At 42.8% G+C, this 18,184-nt stretch overlaps 2 long non-coding RNA genes across 2 annotated transcripts in view; both read left to right on the top strand.

Moving 5' to 3' along the window:
- LOC309348118 overlaps positions 1–11,751 on the top strand; it is a 361,967-nt gene extending 350,216 nt beyond the window's left edge. Inside the window, exon 2 of the long non-coding RNA XR_014159181.1 lies at positions 10,795–11,751. This is a non-coding gene — a long non-coding RNA (uncharacterized lncRNA). The remainder of the gene's footprint in view (positions 1–10,794) is intronic.
- Positions 11,752–13,355: 1,604 nt separating this feature from the next.
- Positions 13,356–16,789, top strand: LOC309348133. Its single transcript, XR_014159217.1, has 2 exons — positions 13,356–13,395; positions 16,307–16,789. It is a non-coding gene; the product is annotated as an uncharacterized lncRNA (long non-coding RNA).
- The last annotated feature ends 1,395 nt before the right edge of the window (positions 16,790–18,184 follow it).

Raw genomic sequence — 18,184 nt, 5'->3', positions numbered from 1 at the left:
AAGGACTCTACCCACATAGGATTGTTTCTTGCATTGAGCACCAGCTTACATCTGAACTACCTGTGCATTGCTGGGTTGTTTTTAAAGCCCAAATGATTATATACAAATTATATGTGAAAATAATTTTTATGCACACATACATATACATATATAGTATAAAAGAGTCAAGTCCTTTTTTGTATTCTATTTCTGCTTAATAATTTTATAAGTATTAATATGCAAGATACCATAAAACAAATTGGGTTTTTTTTAATTAAAAAAAATATATGTACCGTATTTTTTCGTGTCTAACACTAGGTTTTTTTCTCTAAATTAGGGGGGGGCATCTTATACAGGGATATATCCCCCCCCCATTTTCTTAAATCTGAGTCCCCCCTAATAGAGGGTTTCTTCTACATAGGGGGTGTCTTATGGGTGGAAAAAATACGGTATATATAACATTTATATCAAGCCATATAAAATTTATATAAAAGAGGTGGGACTTCTGGTGACAAGAGAGCAAGGCCACCTGTCATTTCTCGTTTGACAAATAGTAGGTACTGTGTTTTCCTTTGGTTGAGGATTCTGTATGTTGGGACTCTAATTTAGTTTATGAAACCCACCCTGGAAAATTAGAGTGAAGGGCAGGTAAGAAATACCAGAAACATGTAGCATAAACAAACTTGTTCACAGAAGGGTTTTTATAACTGGAGGGCCAAAACTGAGAAGCTCCTTTCTCTAAAAGATGTCTGCCTCACCTCAGAAGTGCTTCCTGGAGAAGTGCTTCCTATATCTCTATCACTATTCTTAAATTGCTGTTTTAACTTTGTGATGTTTTGATTGGCTTGCTATATGTCATTGTATATTGTGTATTTTGCAATTGGCTTTATACTTGCAAGACACTTAGAAGCCACTTTTGTAATTCAGTGGCATATAAATTAAAGAACATCATGGTCATGTTCCTGTGGAATAAAGCAGTCTTTCAGATTTCATTTAGAGCTTTGAAACTGAGCCTGGAAGCAAACTAGGGATGCTTGAGGAATTCAGTCTTTGTCTATTCCAATAAATGTGTCTAGGTTTTCTATTTCCAGGAAGCAGCACAGCTAACACACACCGCTGAAGTTGGTGGAAGTTTATGTAACTGTATTTGACTGCATCCATCACTTGTTCCCTTATTCCCACCTCTCTCCTGTTTGTTTTCTTCTTCACTGTTGATCTTGTATGGAAAGGTCCTTGGGATAGGGCCTGCCTTCTTTGCTCATTTACAACTTCTATAAAATGTCAAATACACTGCCATATGAACAAATACTTGCACTGTGGTCTAAAGCACTGAGCCTCTTGGGCTTGCCAATTGTAAGGTTGGCAGTTCGAATCCACACAGCAGGGTGAGCTCCTGTTGCTTTGTCCCAGCTCCTGCCAACCTAGCACTTCAAAAGCACACCAGTGCGAGTATATAAATAGGTACTGCAGCGGCAGGAAGGTAAACAGTGTTTACATGCACTCTGGCTTCCGTTAAAGTGTCCCGTTGCCCCAGAAGTGGTTTAGTCATGCTGGCCACATGACCCAGAAAGCTGTCTGTGGACAAACACTGGCTCCCTCAGCCTGAAAGCAGAGATGAGGGCCGCACCCTATAGTCCAAATTGACTGGAAGTTAACTGTCCAGGGGTCCTTTACCTCAGCATTGACCCAGACTATTTTTGCTTCCTTCCACCCTTCCTCTCTGCAGCTCCAGCAGTTGTGGCAGTCTTTGACAACCTGGTGTCCTCCAGATATGGAGGGGAGAAAATCTGAGTTTGCCTTCAAGGGCTGACTGTTTCCACCTGCCTTGCCCCATCCTGCAGCCCTGAGAGCCTTCACAAGGGAGCTGCTTCCAGAAGAATTCTGAAGGGGCCTTTTGGTCTTTGGCATTGAGGCATCAGAGATGGAGGGCGAAAGTGTTGCTAAGCCCTAAACCTAGACAGCATCTTAAAAAGTGGAGACATCACCTTGCCAACAAAGGTCCATATAGTTAAAGCTATGGTTTTCCCAGTAGTGATGTATGGAAGTGAGAGCTGGACCATAAAGAAGGCTGATCGCCAAAGAATTGATGCTTTTGAATTCTGGTGCTGGAGGAGACTCTTGAGAGTCCCATGGACTGCAAGAAGATCAAACCTATCCATTCTTAAGGAAATCAGCCCTGAGTGCTCACTGGAAGGACAAATCCTGAAGCTGAGACTCCAATACTTTGGCCACCTCATGAGAAGAGAAGACTCTCTGGAAAAGACCCTGATGTTGGGAAAGATGGAGGGCACAAGGAGAAGGGGACGACAGAGGACGAGATGGTTGGATAGTGTTCTCCAAGCTACCAGCATGAGTTTGACCAAACTGTGGGAGGCAGTGGAAGACAGAAGTGCCTGGCATGCTCTGGTCCATGGGGTCACGAGGAGTTGGACACGACTAAATGACTAAACAACAACAACAATGAGATCAGCTTTCATGGTGAGTTCTGGCACCACTTTTTCTAGAAAAATAGCAGTGGGTAGAACATATGCAGGGGTGTATCAAAACTAGCCTTCTGTACAAAGGTAAAAATCGCATTGGCTGCTCAGCCTACTTTTGCCTCTGGTTGGCTGTACCCATCATTTGCAAGTGGTTCCTGGAAGGTTGCTTAGAGTGTAATGCAGTCCTCAGACTGAAAAAGTGTCCAACCCCTGTTGTAGCTACTCACTGTGCCCCAAGGCCGCTTCTACACGCACATTCAGAGGCAATCTCAGCAGTAACTTTAAGGCATCAGTAGCATCAGTAACCCAGCAAGTCTCAGCCTTAGCTGTCCTGTAGAGGAGGCTCAATTGCATCTCAATTTTCAAAAGCTGGTTGGCATTCATTTGGCCTCTTTGCCTGTCTTTACAGTGACCAGAGTAGGTAGATTCAGTGAAAATGTACAAGAAGGCCACAGGGTGGCTTGTGGAGTCATCCATCTCCTGTCATTTCACTCCCAGCTTCAGGCAACCTGAAGGGCACATTGAAAATAAGATTCCACATGCGGCAAAGTGAACCAAGTTGGGAAAGTGCACACAAATCAGAGAAGGAAAAATGAAACACAAAATGGTTTGAAAACCACAACCGCAAAGGACAACAAATGTACAAACTTTCAAATCCCATCTTCCAGGAAAAATATACTTCAGATAGAAACAAGGACAAACGTAGGTGTGTGTGTGTGTGTGTGTGACCTCAGAAGGGTGGTTTGTTCATTTACATTAGAACAAGGTGCCCTATTCAAAATGCCATTATGGAAATGGTCCAAAGGGCAAGATTCGAAGTGGAAATGCAGCCAATCAACAGATTCTGGTATGACAGAATTTTGTCATCACCACCTTGGCCTGAAGCAGCAAGATCAACAATAAGGGGGCATAGTTAGAATGTTTGTTATTATAAATTAAAATGTCACTCTCTTATTATTTAGAGGATTCTTGTTTCAAGGACCATAGCAATAAAGAGAGCTCTTTAAACAGATTTATGTAATTTACTGTTGAAGAGAAATATAATCCTGAATAGATACCCCACTATGGTTTTAAAAATGTTAACATGGCATTGAATGAGATTACTGTGAGTTTTGAAAAGCTAAAGGCTTGTTCATGGATTATAGTATTAATGATCATAGGGAATTTTGTGAGTGAGTGTGTAAGTGTGTGTGTGTAGTTCAACTCCCTTTTCCATATTTGATAGAAGCGTCTTCCATTTTCTGTGTTGTGCTGCTGTAGATTCTTGGGAAAGTTGGGCATTTTTTTAGCTCAGAGTTGGCCCAAATTGCATGGCATAAATTTTGGGAAATTTTGAATATAAAACACAAATGACATTCTAGGGTTTGTTTGTTTTTTCAGTGTTGGTCCAGTATAAAGAGAATAAGATCACATATATATTTCACTTCCTATCTGATCATCCCACCCCACATTTCTTTTTTAAAAACATTAGCTATGTACCATGGGAGTGACTTGTGTTGAAGAAGGAACTGTGACACAAAATCCATGTGCCAGCCTTTCAAATGCAAAAAGAGAGACTGCAAGGATGGGTTCATCGGATTGAGAAATGGAACAGTGGACACTTAAAAAAAATAAAGAAATAGAAGGAGAAAGTGGGCTAATTTTCTGCACAAAATGCCTCACAGAACCAGGTGAGATCTGTGACGAGAAGGTTGGTTTTGCTGGACAGGTTGAATCAACACGTGCTTCTTTTTCTTCTTCTTTCTTTCCCTGTCAGAAAATGGTTAACAAATGGCAGCCTCTGATTGGCTGTGTTTCCAGGAATGAGAGTTTAAAAAGAGAGTATTTGAAGAGAGACAGTTAGTTTAAGTTGTTGGTTGTGGTTGAGGTGGGTTGGAATTGAGGTTGGAGAGTTTGGGAGATAGGTAGGGAGACAGGTTAGGAGACAGACTGAGGTACAAAGAGTGAATGGGCAAAAGAGTTGGTTCTGGGGAGAAAAAACAACTTCCGCTCTGAACGTATTGTGAAGGACAGAGTGTGGTGTCCTGTAGGAGGAATAGACTGGAATTTTACTGGGAGGCAGAGGTTGACCCAGAAGAAGGAAGTAGGCGCTGCAAAGCGACAGCCTATTTGGGACTCAAATCTAGTCTGGAGGGGGGAGATTCTTCCAAAGGAAAAGAAGAAACTCTCAGACCCAGTGAAGGGGGGGGGGGTATGGAGAGCCCTTTGGTCTATTACTTAAAGTACCTCAGGAGCAGAATTGTTAAAGGATGGTGGATAACTGAAAGAAAATATCACCATATAAAGGAACCAAATCTATAAAGCAAAAACATCTGAGGATGAATTAAAGTGAAATTGCACTGTATTCCTGAAGTAACCTAAGTTAAATCTATTCATGTTATTTACAATCTTGCCTCAAATAAATCTTTATTGTTTATTTAAAGAAAACCTGTCTGAGACTCCAACCTACTAGTTGGTCCCCCGCAGGACACTCTGGGCTAAAATTTTAAGGGGGAAGGTAAAGAGACTTTTGGTTAAAGGGTTGTTCAGTGAGGTGGGGGCAATTTGTCTAAGTGAGAGCGGGCCCAACGGCGCAAGAGGAAAAAGTGCTTGCATTCATGTGCTATGTAACTCAACACGTATAAATTGCTTTGACTCATAAGGCTTTTAATGTGTATAATAATTCTCAGGCTCTGTCAAACAGGTACCTGTTTCTCCCAGTGATCTTAACCTGAGTGTTTCCCCTCAAGATGAATTCCTCTAATGTTTTCCCTATCTCTGCAGGGAGAAAAGAAATCTCAGTAACACTCCGCATGCCAATCTGGTGACCTTTCTTACATTTTCTGTTTCTGGGAATTTAATTACAGATCTAGTCCTGCATTAATTTCTGTTTTATCCTGTTAGTATTCCTCTCCCCAGTACAGCCCATTATGAGCTTAAAAGTTCATTGGCTCACATCCATTGCTTGTAACACATCATTAATATGTGGTCAGGTGAAATGATACACCAGCTCTGGAGCCACATGACTGGGGTGATGGGCTTGACTGAACAGCCTTTGGATAATATAAACTGTCTGTGGTACCTTGTGCTCGCTGGCATTGCTAAAGAGAGGTGCCTTTTTGTTTGTGAGAAGTGTAACTGGATATTCAAGCCAGCAAAGGAAAATCCCGCAGGGCAGGCTAGAAGCCAGGAAGAGTCATAGAATCATAGAATCATAGAATCATAGAGTTGGAAGAGACCACAAGGGCCATCGAGTCCAACCCCCTGCCAAGCAGGAAACACCATCAGAGCACTCCTGACATATGGTTATCAAGCCTCTGCTTAAAGACCTCCAAAGAAGGAGACTCCACCACACTCCTTGGCAGCAAATTCCACTGTCAAACAGCTCTTACTGTCAGGAAGTTCTTCCTAATGTTTAGGTGGAATCTTCTTTCTTGTAGTTTGGAGCCATTGCTCTGTGTCCACTTCTCTGGAGGAGCAGAAAACAACCTTTCTCCCTCCTCTATGTGACATCCTTTTATATATTTGAACATGGCTATCATATCACCCCTTAACCTCCTCTTCTCCAGGCTAAACATGCCCAGCTCCCTTAGCCGTTCCTCATAAGGCATCGTTTCCAGGCCTTTGACCATTTTGGTTGCCCTCCTCTGGACACGTTCCAGTTTGTCAGTGTCCTTCTTGAATTGTGGTGCCCAGAACTGGACACAGTACTCCAGGTGAGGTCTGACCAGAGCAGAATACAGTGGCACTATTACTTCCCTTGATCTAGATGCTATACTCCCAGATCATTCCAGAGGCAAGAATATGGAATAATATGGAGAGTCCCTGGCTTTTCATAAATAGAATTGTTTATGAACCATGACCAAAACAATAACTTTTAAGCCTCTTGTGCCTGTACTGTGCTTCGAAGAACCCCAGAAAGCTTGGGGGCATGCTCAGCCAAAGTGATGGCACTTTTAAGCCCCTTTTAACTGAAGACACTTTTAACTGAAGACACAGTTTTTTTGGGAGGGGCAGGTAAGGCCAAATTTCCATCCACTAGAAAAAGTACAGATATGTATATGTTTGTGGAAATTGTAGATAAGAATGCATATATCAGTGGGAAATGTGTACACAGATACAAAATTGTGTTACATTAGGGAAAATGGTTTGCAAGTTGTGTATAATAGGTTTAATTGCATGCACAGATGTGTACATTGGAAGAGATGTACACAAAAATGCTGGCATTTAAAAAAATGCCAAAAAACCAGGAACCATAAATCCTCATATAAACCTCCATACCTACCTAAGTGCAAACAGCAATGGGGAATGGATTCATTCTCATCCTCTCAGAACAGATGATTAGGCCCAAGTCAATACAGTGGTACCTTGGGTTACATACGCTTCAGGTTACAGACTCCGCTAACCCAGAACCTTGTCCCTTTCATTAAAGTCTCTTTGCCTCCCCTTCTCCTGCAATCTGAAAGGACATATCTGATGACCAGGGAACATTACCAAGTGTCAGGGCCAGATTTAGGTTTGATGAGGCCCTAAGCTACTGAAGGTTAATGGGGCCCTTTATATGTCCAGCTGTCCTTTGTCAACAACAAATTGTCATTGTTTTTTGTGTTGAATATATGCTATATGGTAATTTATGGACCTAATAGGTATCTGAAGCCATTTGCACATAACAAAATATGTATTTTATCAAAGTAACTCTTGGACATGAAATACAATTAATAAGAAGTATATTAATAGTGAAATACAATTACATTTGGGGGGGCCCAAGAGAGTGGGGCCCTAAGCTATAGCTTGTTTAGTAAAGGTAAAGGGAACCCTGACCATTAGGTCCAGTCGTGACCAACTCTGGGGTTGCGGCACTCATCTCGCTTTATTGGCCAAGGGAGCCGGAGTGCAGCTTCCGGGTCATGGGGCCAGCATGACTAAGCCGCTTCTGGCGAACCAGAGCAGTGCACGGAAATGCTGTTTACCTTCCTGCTGGAGCGGTACCTGTTTACCTTCCTGCTGGAGCAGTACCTATTTATCTACTTGCACTTTGACATGCTTTCGAACTGCTAGGTTGGCAGGAGCAGGGACTGAGCAACGGGAACTCACCCCGTTGCAGGGATTCGAACTGCTGACCTTCTAATCGGCAAGTCCTAGGCACTGTGGTTTAACCCACAGCACCACCCGCGTCCCATATAGCTTGTTTAGCTTATACATAAATCCGGCATGAAGAACACTTATGAAGTCCTTAAAAGTCTTATAAGACTCTCCCTTAGAGTCCCTTAAAGTCTAAGTCTCTCTCTTAGAGTCCCAGCCAATCAGCATGTTGCTGCTACGGATTCCCTTCTGAAGAGCATCCTAGCATTGTGCCGTTCTTAGGCTACCCAAGCAGCCTGCGAATCTATGCTTCCTGAAGCATGAAACGCCTTCTGCAAGCGTCATGATCCCAAAGGGGGTGGGGAAAGTTACAGAGGAACTTAAAATGCTGTGTGTAGTCTAGCGGAAAGAAACACCTATGCAGCATTTTTTAAAATGACATTATTTTTGATTAGACTGGGGCTATGCAATGCATGTCGGACAGTTTTTCAGGGAGCCAGCAAAACAGTAAGCTCTAAAGAGGAGGTTTTTGGAAAGTTAATACCCACAGCTGGGCATGACTAAAGTTGCATTTTCTTAATAATTGCATGAAAACAAGCTTATGACTCATTCAGCGTTTGAATATATATAAAAAACAGGCAGCTTAAATTGAAAGGAAAAACATTTTGCAAATGCTTCCACTTTTTTGCCACCTCTTTATTTGGGTGTAACTCATAGAAGCATAGAATTATAGAGTTGGAAGGGACATAAGGATCATCTAGTCCAACCCCTGCAATACAGAAATCTTTTGCCCAATGTGGGACTTGAACCCACGACCTACTGCTCTACTGACTGAGCTATCACGAAACCTGTTCTACCTTGTTTCTACATTACATTGCTAGTTAAAAGAAATATCTGCAGGAAATAGTATTTAAAAGCATATTTTCATACACAATTTCAAAGTATGCCATCTCATTTTATTTTCTCTCAAAATATGTATATTTTTGAGCCAAGAACTGCATTAGACCATCCGGGAAGTGGAAAACCTGGGAGGGAACTCAATTCATTTGAGCCCAGTAAGATGTGAATCAGAATTGATATTAGAATTCACAAAGCACAAAGCAAATTCCTCAAGTGTCTGTAGAACTAAACCCTACAATGCAACTGTGAATTCCAAGTTAAGTGTGCGTAGGATTGCAGCCTTAAAGCCTGGGGGGGGGGGTATATCTAGTTTTCTGAAAGGAGTAATTATTATACAATTTGTGCATGAATCCACAAACTTCCTTTTTAAAAAGAAAACAAGCTTTAAGCTGCTAGTTAAATCATCTCTTTTTTTAATAAGACAATAATAACTTAACCATATGCTTGTCTATAAAAGGCTACAATACAGTAAATAATGAGCCTTAAATACTGCAATTTTCAACTTAAACAGGCAATAGCAGTGCCCGTGAGAAAGTATTTACATTTTATTGTCTCTCCTTTTTCCACACAGTAATATGATTTCTTGTAAGTACAATGATAAAAAAAGGAATTTCAAGTGGTTCCAACAGCTACATTGTATACTAATAAAAGCTGAAAAATACATTGTAAAGCATGAAAACCTATCACCTTAATGCCATTCTTTTTCTCCTCTTCTTCCAAACTAGTGAAATAAAGTTGACATGTCAGTTTCCACTGTGACAAAAGACTGAAGGAATATTCTAATTAACATGGTTTTGGTCACCCAAATCCATGATATCACATATTGTACCAAGAATTGATGAGATTTTTTGAACCAAACCCATGCAAGCCCCATGCAATATCAACTGAAATATTCATAGGCATGAAGAAACATTTATGCATAAATGCCGCTTCAGGACTACAAAACCCATGTTGCAATGAGGCTGTTAGTGCAAAATGTATACACATCATTATCACGGACACATATCAAACTATTGACCTAACATTGTGTATTTGGACCTGGGCAGATTTTGATGTAACCAATGTATGTTTGACAGAAATGGAACTGGAGATGGAATTCTATCTGTGGATTTAATAAATCACTGTGACTCACTCAAACGATGTCAGCGGCTCCTGGCTGGTTGCCCAGGAAAGTATAAAGACAAGGAAAAGTTTATTACAGTCCTTTTTTATTTCAAACTTTAGAGAGGCTATAGAACCCAGCCTCTTGGATAATGGTGTTGTCCCGAGTGAATTTCCACCCCCTGTCTTTCCCACTTCCTCATTCATCAACATCATCACCTCCTCTATAGGTGCCTCTAAGTTCCCTCTGTCTTTGAGCTCTTTGCTCTCCTACTTTTAAGGCTTCCTGGGTTCTGGGAGATGGAGGGTCTGGAATGCTTTCTAGTGATAATGTGTCAGCCAGCTGCTGCTCCAGCTCTGCCTGCTCCTCCTCTCCCATTGTTTCCCAACTTTCTCCCTCATCTGCCTCTGAGCTGTGACCTCCCTCAATCCCGTGTTGTAAATCTATACTATCTCCCTCTTCCTCCTTCCTGGGAGGGTCAGGATGGAGAGGGGGTCTCCACCACTCCTCTTCTGCCCAGTCCTTGGCAATTAGTTTTCTTTAACAGTGGAAGCAGGTTTTCAGATTATATACAGCTCTTCTTCAGGCTTTGATTGTGGGAGCAAAAAATGAACATCCAATACAGTGGTACCTCGGGTTAAGTACTTAATTTGTTCCGGAGGCCAGTTCTTAACCTGAAACTATTCTTAACCTGAAGCACCACTTTAGCTAATGGGGCCTCCCACTGCTGCCGTGCCGCCAGAGCACGATTTCTGTTCTCATCCTGAAGCAAAGCTCTTAACGCGAGGTACTATTTCTGGGTTAGCGGAGTCTGTAACCTGAAGCGTATGTAACCTGAAGCATATGTAACCCAAGGTACCACTGTAGTCTAGATAGAAACAGGCTGATGGTTACTTGGTTGCAGAAGTTTACTGGCCATTGCTGTTGGCATGGAGATAGTCTAGGTTGAATGCAAACATGCCATTCTGATGTCATGTGTGATGTCACAAAGGGGATATGCTTTAAGTCTTGGTAAAGCCAAAAGCAGTTAACAGTCAGACTGCATCTCAGCACTGTCAAGATGGATCTCCACAATAGGTGATGAATAGTTTTATTTGGAGGATATATTAACTTTAACTATTAGGGAAATGTTTTAGATTGGTTTGCTGTTTGTAACCCATCAAGTTGTGGCCAATAGATATACATTCACAACCCTGCAGCCATCAAATAATCAACTTTATGGGTGACTTTGGGACTGATTCATACAACACATTTCCTTTGTCCACTCTATAGCAGCTTTTTCTCTGTATTTGAAAAAAATAACCAAGAAGGAGAAGATAAGGAACTAGGAATAAGATCTGGATGAGTATGGTGAGGATCTAAGCTTTACAAGTAAGGCGGCTAGGAAGATGGCTTTGTGGTCCAGCATAGGAATGATGGGTGCTTCATATTATTAAATTCCTGTTCCACAAAGAAGAAGCCTACTCTGGAATAACATCCAATGCATAATTCTGGTAATAATAATAATAATAATAATAATAATGTGGGTGTACCAGTTTTCCAAATAATAATTCATCCAAGGTACCTTACGAACTAAGCGCACTTCAGCTGTAACTCCCAAAGAGCAATCTAATTTCCAAATTTTGTACAACAAAGTTAATAAATTCAGCAGTATAAGATCCTATCTCTTCTGGTTTGGTTGTAAGAAGATGGGCTGGTAGTGCTGTCTGAAGCCAGACTGAATATGCTCAGGCAGAATGCCATCTGCCTTTATGGGCCAGCCTGCACTGTGAAAAAGCTCTGCGATGAACCTACTTCAAAGGCTTATTGAAAGGATAAAATGGACGAGGAAGAACTATATGCTGCCCTGAACTTCATGGAACAAGATAAGGAGCAGGATGAAAACATCATTGATAAACAAACAAGCAAATTAACAAATAATGTTGTAGGCCCATACTTTTGTGGCTGAAAGATTCCTTCCCTCACCCCCATTTTCTCATTGGTAAGAAACACACTGAGGCCATGTTTAAGCATGCATAAGAGCAAATAGCGCTAACTGCAATTGGACTCTCTCATAAGCGGCGAGCTCTGAGCATCCCAGTTGAAGCAATGGCAACGAACTTAGAATTCTAACTTGCATGAGCGATATATGCTTAAAAGAAACTTTACAATCTCCTTTATGGAAACACTGAGACTTTCCTTAAATGCATTGGTGTGAGAAATGAAAACTATAAACACCCTGGGATTCTCTTTTCCGTTCACTGCCTATTAATTGGCACTAATGAGGATTGTGCGAACATCAAGGAGGGGCAGAGTTGCGGGATGATGGCTCCCTCCACAGCCTCACAGCAGCAGAGCTTAATAAATGCTGTTTTAGATTAAAATGGAGGAGATCACAGAACCACCTAGTGCGGTTGTAGTGGATGGTGGAAGAACAATAGTGTGCTTTACCTTTCCTCCACATTGGGTAAAGCAATACAGTGATGACATTTTTTAAAAAAGCTGTTTTTCACCCCTCTTAAAATGAGCAAGAAGCACATTAGTAAAATCAACCCGTTATAACAAGAAAAATCATCACAGGGCCCAAACTAGGTGGGAAGGAAATGTCCTCCCAACTTGTCCCACTAGTTGAGCTGGGGAAACTGAGGCCCAGAGGTTGAATGCGGACCTCCAGGCCTTGTTATCTGGCCCCTCAAATTCTCTGCAGGCCACACTCGTTACCCACAAGCCACACCCCTCACTTTGCTTTGCACCAAGTGGTTTTTTGCCTGGCTAGAATGTATCTTTGAATTGCAATAATGTCTATGGATGGAGGATGGAGAATGGAGGATGGAGGTGTGAGTAAGGGTAGAAACCAACCTAATGGACAAAGGGGGGGGGGAATTACATTTGTTGCCCCACCTACTTTTGCCTATGCCCCACCCACCCTTATCATGTGTTCCTTGGGAGGTTGCCCAACAGGGAAAGCAACCCTCGGGCTGGAAAGAAACCCCCACTCCTTCTGTTTGTCAAAAGCACAGAGGACTGGTCTAACATCACCCCCAGTTTTATAGGTGGCAAAACACACAACTGCAGGAGCAGCAGCTCGTGTCTGCCACTCCCTTCTTCTAAAGCTTCCTCTGCCTGATTCTTCATTATGACAGAACACTGAGCAGAGAGCGTGTCCAGTGTGGTGGAGGATTGGCAACCACTAGTCATAACTGTGAGCCTAAACTCATTGGGAATGACCTATTGATCATTGCACTGTATTAGCCTTGCATCCTTCCTATTACTGGAACGGTTTCCTTCTGCGTTTGCTGCTTTTGGCAAACAGTTCCACTGGTTCTGGATTTACTTTGTAAAACATGGATAGCCAATGTGGGGCCTTCCAGATGTGACTGGACTACAGGTCTCATCAACTCTGACCCACTGTCTGGGACTGATGGGAATTGAGTCCAACAATATTTGAAGGGCACCACCTTGAACACAGCGAGCAGCTCTTCCATTCTCCTTCTACAGCCCCACCTGGAATATCAGACATGTGACAGATTGCACTTAAACCATTTGTTCTGAAATTCCTCTGATGGATGTCATCTTTATCTCTCAGAGTGGGGTTGGTCCAGTGATCTGAGCAGCAGTGAATCTGCAGCAGTCCTCACATTCTTTCACTGTAACTCATCCCCTTAATCTGTCCAAAATGAATAAACAAACTCACAAGAATGTTGCAAGCGATTCACCTTCTGTCTTCCAGGTGGTCGGTACAGGACCCTTTGAGTTGGTTCTAAGATGCATAATTGTGGATGATGTAAAAAGCCCTTCCTGAATTAGTCCCTAATGGATAATTATTGATCAGTTTCCAATATCCCATTTGGGAGCCTCTAACATGATTTTATATCTCCTCGCAGACACAGATAAGTATGTGACCTGGCGTGTAGCACTCTTTGCAACTGCTGCTAGGAAAATTAGAGCAAATTATATAGCCAAGGTAGCCATCAAATGTAAAGGAGATGAATTTATTTGACCCTATCTATCTACATCAGGCTATGCTCTATCTTTGTCACCAAACTCCGAGTATAAATTGCACACTGTATTAATTGACATTGTTTATTGATATATTAGTGGTCATGTGATGATTTTAGCTTATGAATATTATTTTTCAATGTCTTGATTTGTATATTGGGGTACTTTTATAGCTCTGTTTAGAGTACGTAATGTTTTCATAATATAAATGTTTTAAGTCTTTTGTATCAATCCAGTATATTTTCTTTTAATTGTTGAATGATTCTGTGTACATTGCAGCAGCCTTTTGTTGTTGTTTAGTCGTTTAGTCGTGTCCGACTCTTCGTGACCCCATGCACAAGAGAACGCCAGGCACCTCTGTCCTCCACTGCCTCCCGCAGTTTGGTCAAACTCATGCTGGTAACCTCGAAAACACTATCCAACCATCTTGTCCTCTGTCGCCCCCTTCTCCTTGTGCTCTCAATCTTTCCCAACATCAGGGTCTTCTCCAGGGAGTCTTCTCTTCTCATGAGGTGGCCAAAGTATTGGAGCCTCAGCTTCACAATCTGTCCTTCCAGTGAGCACTCAGGGCTGATTTCCTTCAGAATGGAGAGGTTTGATCTTCTTGCAGTCCATGGGACTCTCAAGAGTCTCCTCCAGCACCAGAATTCAAAAGCATCTATTCTTTGGCGATCAGCCTTCTTTATGGTCCAGCTCTCACTTCCATACATCACTACTGGGAAAACCATAGCTTTAACTATACGAACCTTTGTTGGCAAGGTGATGTCTCTATTTCTCAAGATGCTGTCTAGGCCTGTCATTGCCCTTCTCCCAAGAAGCAGGCATCTTTTAATTTTGTGGCTGCTGTCACCATCTGCAGTGATCATGGAGCCCAAGAAAGTAAAATCTCTCACTGCCTCCATTTCTTCCCCTTCTATTTGCCAGGAGGTGATGGGACCAGTGGCCATGATCTTCATTTTTTTGATGTTGAGCTTCAGACTATATTTTGTGCTCTCCTCTTTCACTCTCATTAAAAGGTTCTTTAATTCCTCCTCACTTTCTGCCATCAAGGTTGTGTCATCTGCATATCTGAGGTTGTTGATATTTCTTCCGGCGATCTTAATTCCGGCTTGGGATTCATCCAGCCCAGCCTTTTGCATGATGAATTCTGCATATAAGTTGAATAAGCAGGGAGACAATATACTGACTGATTGAATGACTGACTGACCTCTCAGTAGCCTTCGATACTATCAACAATGGTACCCTTCTGGACTAGCTTGCTGGGTTGGGACTTGGAGGCACTGTTTGACAAGGGAGACGTTCATGTTGTGTTCCAGCACCATTTTTTTCCTAGAAAAATAAAGGGATCGTTGAAAGTGCAAGATATCTGAGGATCCGGCTTCCCTAGCTTACTTAGAGTTCTTGTTATGGGATGAAAAGCATATCACCTGCTATTATCCCATACTTCCCCCACACCCATTTTCCAATAACAAGTAAGCATTTTTCTAAGATGCTTAGATCTTCACTGAAAGGAGGAGGCAGATAAGAAACAAATGACGCTGTATTTCTCTCTCTCCCCCACCCTTTTTTATATGAAAAGAAGCCATGTGTTTCACTTATCAGAACACCAGACTTTAATAACAGATGCTTCCCTGCCTTCCTGCCCCCCAAGGGATGATCTAATGCCTGGAACCATGCTTCAAATTGACGTTTAAAGCAAGAGGGAGTTTACATAAAATGAACTCCAGGGAGGCAAGGTTTGTTTTAACTTGGCAGGGCCTACCACGAAGGAGACAGCCCTTTAACCTCAATTTTCTCCTGAAATGGGTCAGGAGTTGCTCAGATGGGCATGGAACTAACAGGCCCAGATAGAGAAAGGGGTGATTAGTCAATGGTAGCCTGTCTGCATTTGAATGCTCTTTTTCTGCCTGATAAATGGACATCACACGAAAGTTCATCGCAATCCCTCCTCCCACCCTAACATAAAGCCCACAGCCACGAACAACTTGATTTTAGTGTATTGTATTACTATTTATATCCATGTTCTAACATTGAACAGCAAACTCCTATTTGATCGTCACAAATCATGTGATTTAGCATAGCTTGAGGATCAGTGGAGACAAATGCTGAAAGTCACCCAGTGAGTTCTGAGTTTCCCTTCCTTCTCCTGAACCCAGAACTCTTGCAGAAAACAGAAAAGCAGGGGGGATCTTTAGAGTTATATATTTTAATATTCACAGTAGTTTATCCCACATTCCTAAATACTCAGAATGTATGTACTGTTTAAATCTGACTTCATACTTTGATATGCAAAGTCAAGGGCAATTGTATGTATATACCATATTTTTCGCTCCATAGGGCACGCCGGACCATAGGGCACACCTAGTTTTTAGGAGGGGAAATAAAGGGGGGGAATTTATTTCCTCCCACCCGCCAAGAGGCTGGGGTGGGGGAAGCCCGAGCTTCCCCCGACCCAAGCCCCCAGAACAGGCTGCTATCCGCAAGCCTTTGGAGCCCGAAGGCTTGCGGATAGCTGCCTGAAGCCCGGGGAGTTGGCACTGCGCTCCCCGGGCTTCAGGCTGCAGGCAGCTATCCGCAAGCCTTTGGAGCCTGGCGGGAACTCCTGCCGCGCTCCGAAGGCTTGTGGATAGCTCCCTGAAGCCTGCATTCACTCCATAGGACGCACACACATTTCCCCTTCATTTTTGGAGGGGAAAAAGTACATCCTATAGAGCGAAAAATATGGTAATTTTTGTTTGTAAGCCTGCAAGCAAGGTCATATGCTGTTATTTTGGAATGGTGCGTATTAACTTCATGTATTTTCTAGATATGGTGATGATGATGATGATTCGGCCTCCAGGTTTAGCTGCTGCCAATAGGTGGAAACCTGTAACCTTTTAGCTGTTGACTAAATTCTTGACAATTGGCCATGCTGATTGGAACTGATGGCATCCAGAGGGCCACAGATTTTCCATATCTGCTCTGCAGTGTCTGAGAGTTACAACTACACATGGTACCTTTCAGAGGCAAGTCTTTCCACATAAAGGCAATTGCTTGTCACCTCTTCTTCCCTCCTGGCCCAGAAGTGCTGGCAAAGCATCTCTAACTCACTACAAATAATTGGACCGGGCCCTAAGAATGGCAGAAATGGCACTTGATATATGGGAGCGACATCCCTTAAACATACATGGAAAGCTCGAACTTGTCAGTTGCTTTCCACAACATTGTGCACTGTGTCATATAAAAATGGATATATGTTTCACTGTACAAAATCTCTATAAATAATATTAAAGGTACAGAGACTGATCAATGCTGAGAAATGGAATGGCATTTGTGTTGCTTGGGACTGACTGTTCTGTCCTCTAGCAGAATTATTCCTTTCTAGAAATATTCCTTCAGGTTCAAAGCACCTACTGTTTCCCTTCTTCCTTCATCCCCATACCATTTTACTAGGTGCCTGTATTATTAACCTCGATTTGGGGTTCTTGGTTTGATCAGAGTCAAATCAATTGCGAATGCAGGAGCTTGTAATGAAAATATAGCTACTTTTTATTTAGGAACCTCAGTAAATGAAGCTCTTCATTTGTAGGTTTCTGTGGGAGATCCTTGAATCCTAGGTGCCTCGCCACCTTTCTCCCTCAAACTGCGGTTTGATATCACAGGTGCATATAAAGCTACCTATACCATAGCAAACATTTTTTTTTTTCCAATTCAACACAGTGTTGTCTATTCTGAGAGAGGAGACAGACAGATACATTTACCTTACACTTGATCCTTTAAGTTAGAGATGGCACGTATTGAGCCTGGTACTGCCTGCATGCAAAGCTTTGGCTCTGTTACTGAGTTATAGTTCCTTCTACCATTGGAGTGGCACTGTGGTCTAAACCACAGAGCCTAGGGCTTGCCGATGAGAAGGTTGGCAGTTCGAATCCCGGCGACGGGGTGAGCGCCCATTACTCGGTCCCAGCTCCTGCCAACCTAGGAGTTCGAAAGCATGCCAAAGTGCAAGTAGATAAATAGGTACCGCTCTGGCGGGAAGGTAAACGGCGTTTGCAAGAGCTGCTCTGGTTTGCCAGAAGTGGCTTAGTCATGCTGGCTACATGACCCGAAAGCTGTACGGTGGTTCCCTTGGCTAGTAAAATGAGATGAGCGCCGCAACTCCAGAGTTGTCCACGACTGGACCTAACGGTCAGGGGTCCCTTTACCTTTAACCTTTACCATTGAACTATGTTTCTTCCCATGTTGTACACAGTATAAGAATGTAGGAAACTGCCAGTACTAGCTCAGTTTTGTGGACACTGACTCGCAGTGGCTCTCCAAGGCTTCAGCCAGGAATCTCTCACAACTCTACCTGGAGATGCCAAAGATTCGATCCTGGGATCTACTGCATGCAAAGCAGATGTTCTTTCACTGAGCTATCGGGTAGGTTCCATATTGTCAGGGAACTGCCATCGGAAAGGCAGGTGTTTGAATCCTCTGACGATGAGGAGTATTCTTTCCGGGGTTTTCCATCCTCACCGCCAGTAGAGAGGGGGCGGGAGGGGGTGAAGGGGGCCTTGGAGGGGAGGTGGATGTCAGGGAACTGCCATCGGAAAGGCAGGTGGTGGAGGGGCTCTCGGAAGCTAAGAGAGACTCAGCAGCGGAGGAAGGTACCAGCAGGGGGAGAGAGGGAGATCAGAGAGAAAGTGAGTCGAAGGGATGGCTA

Source organism: Podarcis erhardii, assembly GCF_964252035.2.
Source record: "Podarcis erhardii genome assembly, chromosome: 8".
NCBI lineage: Eukaryota > Metazoa > Chordata > Lepidosauria > Squamata > Lacertidae > Podarcis > Podarcis erhardii.
This window is presented reverse-complemented; position numbering and strand designations above follow the sequence as displayed.